At 44.3% G+C, this 7,470-nt stretch overlaps 1 long non-coding RNA gene across 1 annotated transcript; it reads left to right on the top strand.

Moving 5' to 3' along the window:
- Window positions 1–4,329: 4,329 nt before the first annotated feature.
- Window positions 4,330–6,476, top strand: LOC123852362 (uncharacterized). Its single transcript, XR_006792872.3, has 3 exons — window positions 4,330–4,477; window positions 4,684–4,763; window positions 6,331–6,476. It is a non-coding gene; the product is annotated as an uncharacterized LOC123852362 (long non-coding RNA).
- The last annotated feature ends 994 nt before the right edge of the window (window positions 6,477–7,470 follow it).

The following is a 7,470-nucleotide window of genomic DNA, read 5'->3' on the forward strand; positions in this document are numbered from 1 at the left end:
ACAGAATATCCAGGCAGCACCTACTTGGCACCAGAAGCAACTCCGAATGTCTTTTTAAAATAATATTTTAGCGAGAGGCCCAGGAAAGGCATAATGGAGTGGCACCGCTTGGTACTAATATGTTATGCTGATACTGGCATTTTATGGGAAATTAGGATATGTTCCTGTTTCTACAGTCAGAAGGAATTCTGGAAAAAACATAAGATACATTTTATAATTGTTTTTAATTTACTCAGTGATGACAACGGCAAGCACACATTTTGAAATAAAACAATATTTCTTGGGCTAATAAAAATGAAGATGAGAAAAGAAATCATTATTAGAAGATTGCCTTCAGTCTTTGCCTTTCTTGTTTTCTTGTATAGTTCACATATGAAGAAGAATAATTTTTTTGAGAGAGAGAGAGAAAGGGCTTGTGGGGGTGGGGGGAAGGGCAGAGGGAGAGGGAGAGAGAGAATCTTAAGCAGAGTATGCACTGAGGGTGGAACCCGACAGGTGGGGGGGGGCGGCGGCGGCTCAGTCTCATGACCCTGAGATCATGACCTGAGCCAAAAATCAAGAGTCCAATGCTTACCCGACTGAGCCACCCAGGCGTCCTGAGGAAGAAAAGTTTTGACCTTCTCTTCTGAGCAAAGCTGTCTTGCCTACTGCTTACAAATCTTTCCAGGAATATTTTCCACTCGAGATTGGGATTTCTGATTTGTGATATTCCGGCAGCAGGTTTTGGGAAGAGATATCTCCATACGTATGGTGAAACCCCAGTGCTTCGTGTAGCCAAATATGTTATTGTGTTGCTGTCACCAGAACAGATGCCCATGAATCACTCAAGAGAATAACGGGGTCCCACATATTTTTAAAAGGATCCAACTGAGCTCAGTTTTGTCAAAAGAAGTCAGCAAAAATAGAGCAAGTGTGGCTCCTTGTCCCTTAAAATCATCAACTAGCTGACAGGGTCCGAGATACATCGACGGAATATACGATTCATCTGAGCTTTGGACAAGAAGTTGGGTTAAGAAAAGTAAAAAGTAACACCGAGCTGTTGGGAAATCGCCTTGCAGGGGGCTGAATTTCCTCCTGGGTCAAAAGAAGCGGGCAGGCAAATGACCTCGAAGGCCTCTTCAGTTCAAGAATTCCCGGGCTGCCAGCAGGATTTTCCCTACTTGGCCTTTTTCCCAGCAATAAAGTGATTAGAAGATTAGGAGGGGAGAAGGGCGAGTGAAATGAGAGTTCAGCGTGTTTTGGAGAAAATGGTTCGCTTTACCCAGTATCTTGTCCTCACACCGAGCCCAGCATCGCTCACAGGAGTTGCTTTGAGGACACAGAAGCAAGGTCGGCACGAGTCACCCTATGTGTGAGTCTGTAGCATTTTAACCAACTGGTAACTATTTTCCCTTCTCCATCAATATCTAAGTTACTAAGAAAATAATTTCTTTGACTAAAAAATAATCATAGGTATCTCTCACACTGTTGTGGGATTAAACGAGATACTAACAATTGCTAAACCCATAATAGGGCGATTGGCTATAGGAAACAATAGATGTTGCTTAGCTATTGGTCACATTGGTGACAGCTCCCTTTTGTATATTCTCTTTAATTTATGAAGCAATTTCACTTAACCGAATCTTTCAACACATACTTAATGAATGCCTACTATGATGTGCCAGACACTTTTATGAACACTGAGAATCCAGAAGTGACCAGGAGGGTCAAAGGCCCTACCCTCAGAATTTATGTTCTGGTTGGGGGAGAAAAATAGTAAACAAGAAAATATGATAGGGTGAAGGGACCAGAGTAAGTAGGGATGGGGGTCTGTTATACGATACAGAGTCATCTAGAAAGGCCTCTCTAGTAAGGAGACATTTGAACAGATGCCTAAAAGAAGTTGGGGGTGAGCTCTGTGAATATTCATGAGAAGGGCATTCTAGAGAGAGGGAACAGCAAATGCTAAGGCCCTGGGGTAGAAAGGTGTTTGAAACTTTCAACAAAGAGAAAGGAGTCCCATGTGCTGCCGCCAGGGGGCGGGGTGGGGTTAGTGATGAGAGGGAGGATGCATTTGGCCCATAGCATGGAAGGATTCTGTTGTTGGTTTTTGGTCTGAGTGAGGTGAAAAGCTTTTGGAGGGTCCTGAGCCCCGAGACATTAAAAAGATCACTCTAGTGGTAATGTGAAGAATAGGCTGAAATGGGGCAGCAGTAGAGGTCAGACAGATAAAACTTGTCAGAATCCGACAGGAGGGTGTGGCTTTGCCCAGGTTAGCAGTAGACGCAGGAAGAAGCAGTCAGATTCAATCTTCAAGGTATAGCCAACAGGATTTGCTGACAGGTTGGAGTTAAGGAAGGAGAAAGGGAAAGAAATCAATCAAGGATGACTGACACTAAGCTTTTGGATCTGGCAATGGGAAAGGGAGAGTTGCCTTGTATCGACATGGGAAAGACAATTACTCAAACCTCCCCTGTCAGGCAGGTATCATGAATATGCCCCTTTTACAGATGAGGAAGATGAGACACTGAGAGATTACTCAAATGGATCCTCATTGACTTAAGACATAGATAAGGACCCAGCAAATGGCAAAGCCTCATAAGCTCAGATCTTAAATTAAATTAGTAAAGTAAAAAATTTTAAGTTTCCTAAAAATCAGATAATACTCCTTTATTTCTGAAAATTACCCATTGGAGTTGGATGCCCACCCTGTGCCAGGAGGGGAGATAAGTTCCTGGAAGTCTTGGCACTTCCAGTTCTCTGGACAAGACTACTCTTCAGTCATAGAAAAGGACTAAACAGAACCCCTTCCTAAAAGTACCAAACCTGCTACTGGGTCCCCATACAAGTCCCATCATTAGGATAAGAGAGAAGAAACTTTAGTAGCTGTGGAGCTTGGGGTAGGGCCAAATTTAGACAATGCAGGTGTTTGTCTGGACAAGGACATCTACAGGGACAGGATTTTTTTTTTTTTAATTGAAGTATAGTTGATGTACAATATTACATCACTTTCAGGTGTACAACATAGTGATTCAATATTTATATACATTAAAAAATCATCGTGAGGGGCGCCTGGGTGGCTCAGTCAGTTAGGTGTTTGCCTTCGGCTCAGGTCATGGTCCCAGGGTCCTGGGATCAAGTCCCACGTCGGGCTCCCTGCTCAGCGGGGAGTCTGCTTCTCCCTCTCCCTCTGCTGTTCCCCCTGCTTGTGCTGTCTCTCACACTATCTCTCTCTCTCTATGTCAGATAAATGGATAAAATCTTAAAAAAAACCACTATGATAAGTCTAGTTACCATGTGTCACCATACAAAGTTATTACAGTGTTATTGACTATATATTCCCTATGCTGTAGTTTTCATCCCCTTGATGTATTTAGTTTATAACTGGAAGTTTGTACCTCTTAATCCCCTTCGCTTATTTTGCCCATTCCCCCTACTCCTCTCTCCTCTGGCAACCACCAGTTTGTTCTCTGTATTTTTTAGTCTATTTCTGTTTTGTTTTGTTTGTTCATTTGTTTTGTTTTTGAGATTCTACATATAAGTGAAATCACATGGTATTTATCTTTCTCTTATTTCACTTAGCATAATACCCCCGAGTTTCATCCATGTTGTCACAAATGGATTTCATTGTCTTTTATGGCTGAGTAATATTCCATTTTATATATATAAACCACATCTTCTTTATCCATTTATCTGTCAGTGGACACTTGGGTTGCTTCCATAATTTGGCTATTATAAATAATGCAGCAATGGACATGGGGGTGAGTATCTTTTCGATTTTCATTTTCTTCCAATAAATACCCCAAGGGGAATTGCTGGATCCTATAGTAGGTCTATTTTTTTTTTTTAAGATTTTATTTATTTGAGAGAGAGAGAGTGGGTGCGAACGGGGTGGGGGAGGAGCAGAGGGAGAGGGAGAAGCAGATGCCCTGCTGAGCAGAGACAGCCCCCCCAGCCCCCTGCAATGCAGAGTTCGATCTCAGGACCCCGGGATCATGACCTGAGCTGAAAGCCGACACTTAACCAACTGAGACACCCAGGCGCCCCGGTAGGTCTATTTTTAATTTTTAGAGGAATCTCCACACTGTTTTCCATAGTGGCTGCACCAATTTACGGGACAGGATTTGGGAGACAGAGAAGAGAACCTGCACAGAGAAAACGGAACTCCAACAATCACCCAGAATCCTTGCATATATAAATTCCACGGCCCCCTGATGTCATGCATTCTGTTAATGTTCTCCATTTCCAGAGGAGAGCAAGGCCGGGGCGGGGAGGGCACTTGGCTAAGGGCTCCCACAGCCTGTGAGGGCAGGGCCAGCACTGAAACCAGGTCAGAGGGAGCCTCGAGTCTGCTTTTCCTACTTTCTACATTGCCTCCCAGGACAGAAACAGGACAAGTGAAGGTCAGAAGTGCCAGCATGTAGCATGCCCACCCGCAATTACGGGATCCCGAGTTGGTTCTGGGCCCCAGTGCCCTCAAACCTGGATACCTCACAAAGTAAGACATTGGGGGTGGGAGTGGGGGGTCGGTAGCTCGATTTGGACTACCATCCTGTCAAAAGTCAAAATATCTAACCAGTTTACTGGAGAGGAAAAGCTTCAAATATTGAGCTGCAGAGTATCTATAAGAGCCCATTAGCAAAGTTGAGGGAGGGGGACTCCATCTGAATTTCTTCAAAAGATAACTCTACCTTCTCCACCCAGGTAGGGAGTCTCCAGGCCAGCTCAGAGGAAGCTGCCAAGAGGTTTGGTCCTCAGAGAGGAGACAGAACCGCATCAATCAAGTAAGTATTTATTCAGGGCTGACGTGCCCAGAGCTGTGATAGGCCAACAAGAAACCCTGGTCCCTGTCACCAATTTGTTTATAATCTAGCTAAACAGAGATGGACTCACATAAAATGCTTCGTAAGCAAGCCACTCAGATTTAACTGAAGGCCAGTCCAGAATGGGCACTTAACAAGTATTTGTTGCGGGAATTGTTTGTTAAAACGTGTAGGAGTTCGGAGAGAGGAGAGATCCCTGGGCCTCGGGGCTGCTGGGAAGGCTTCGTGGCTCAGGTCGGAATGTGCGATGTGTGCTGGACAGAGAAGGTTTTAAGCCAAGGGAAAAGTATGAACAAAGCTTTTACCACTACCGAGTCTTGGGAAAAGTGGTAATTGACACGAGAAGACTGTCTAATCTTAGGTCTCAGTTGCACACTCACTTCTGTTGTGCTGTGGACGTCCCCGGATCTTTCTTACTGATACAAAGACCCAGGCTCCCGGCCCCCCCGCAAACGCACTTGGTCCGAAGCAGAGACTGCAATATAGGAAGTGCGGAGAAGTCCTGGGACTTGTCTGCCTACCACTGGAGAGGTGCTGTCACCAAGCGAACATGGTCTTGCCGGCAGCGGGCTGCAATCGTTTCTCTGCTGTGTGTTTCGAGAGGTCGGCAAGGCTGGGCCGTGGCTGAGCTTTCTAAGGATGTGTATAGAGGGATATACCCTAAAACCAAAGAAGCTTAAGCTGCGGGGCTCTCACTACACAGGCCTGGTCCAACGCCTGGGAAGGGTCCCAACAGTGTGATCATTCAGTCACGTTGTTTCTAAAATGGGCAAAAATGATATATTTTCACTGCAACCTGGTAAGACCACTTTCTGTTTCCATTTCCACTTTTCTTTCACTTCTCTGTGTCAGGTGGCCATGCGGTAGCCACTGCATTTTTGAGATGAGGCAGATGAGGATACATTAAAGATACATTTATTTGGCATTGAGTTGGATACACTGATGTGGCTTGCAGTAACCCATGTTATTGCAAAGCCATCCTGGTATAGTCATGGCTTCTAGGAACATTGCCATCTCTCTTGGTCCTGGTGTTGTGATGCAAAGGAGCAAGGCCAAAGAGGGTACCACAGTATGCTCACGTCCTGAAATGCGTGGGGTATGCGGAGAAAATGGCTTGAAATGAATGTAGCCAGAAGCTGGCTTGTGACAAATTCCTCCAATCGTCACACATGTCAATGGAAAACCAAAGAATCGGTTCTCATTCACACCTCGTCAAAATGGACGTTCTCTCCTGTCAAGATTTGAGGGGAGAACATTAGATACGTCAGCCAGTTCCTTCATGAAAATATGCTTTTTTTCCCCTAGATCTGGAGATGTTTGTAGTCTTTTTTTCTAATTATGATTTGCTGTGATTTATTTTCTCATTCTAAATAAAAATTTACTTTCATGTCTACCTTTTTATGTATAACTCTTATTGTTTTTCTAAAGAAGGTATCCTAAATTATATAAGTTCCAAGACCCCATAAGATCTTGAGCCACCTAATTCAATGTCTGTATTAGCTTATCCACCTGAAAATTCCTCTTGCAGAACCACAGAAGACACGGATGTCTGTGTCTCCGGCAGAGAGGCAGGATGGTACAGAGGCTACAGGCAGAGATGCAGGCCAGACCGCCGGGGCTCAAATGCCACATAAAGCATAAACCACAGTGCCCTAGAAGGTACTCCGTAAGTGTTAAACATATTATTATTGCTTTAGACATGTCATCTCTTGTTCTAAAATACTTATTCAGATACTAGAATTACAAGATATAGAATTTTAAGAAATAACTTGTAATCATATTTTATAATTAGTATGTAATAATATTTTAGCAATTAAAAAAAAGATTTTATTTATTAGAGAGAGAGAGCACAAGCCGGTGGGGAGTAGCAGAGGAAGAGGGAGAAGCAGACTCCTCGCTGAGCAGGGAGCCGACTGGGGGCTCGATCCCGGGACTGCAGGATCATGACCTGAGCGGAAGGCAGACACTTCATTGACTGAGCCACCCGGGCGCCCCAATATCTCAGCAATTTTTAACAAAAACATCACTTTAAAAGTAGAGAATGAATTGAACCTTTGTGCTCACTGCATTTGTTTCACACCACATGGTAGCGTGAGGATAGAGTTCAGGTGTCAGGTGAACTCAGCAAGACAGAGAAGAGCCTATGTGAAGGTCAGAGGTCCCTTCAAAAATGGACGGATCCTTACTGCCCCACTGGTAAGCCGGGGAGTGGCCAACGGCTGGACCGGGTCTTCATTTCACCAAGAGGATTTTACTGACCTCTTGTGGGAGAGAGAGGTTGGTGCACCCAGTGGAGATCCCAGTTTGGGGAACTTGTTTTCCTGCAGTTCTTTCAGGTAACAATTCAAGGAGCAGAAAGGTGAAGTATGTTACTAACTGCCCAGGTTCGTCCCATTCAACTTGAAATTCTCACTTCCAGTTACTTCTCACATCAGTTTTCTTTCTGGCACCCTTCAGAGCTTTCACCAAAGGCAGGAGGTGTCACTGTCAGAAATATGGCCTTTGGTTGTTTAAAAAAAGGAAGGAAGGTAGGAAGAAAGGAAGGAAGGGAGGGAGGGAGGGAGGACAGATAAGAAAAAGAAAACCAGTTTTGAATGCTAACACAGCTACTCCCTAAATGAAAGACGGTGAGCAATTTTTTAAATTTCTCTGAGCTCCCCATCCTCAT

Source organism: Mirounga angustirostris, unplaced genomic scaffold (assembly GCF_029215605.1).
Source record: "Mirounga angustirostris isolate CCGP_5_RB_7025 unplaced genomic scaffold, mMirAng1.0.hap1 SCAF_14, whole genome shotgun sequence".
Taxonomy (NCBI): domain Eukaryota; kingdom Metazoa; phylum Chordata; class Mammalia; order Carnivora; family Phocidae; genus Mirounga; species Mirounga angustirostris.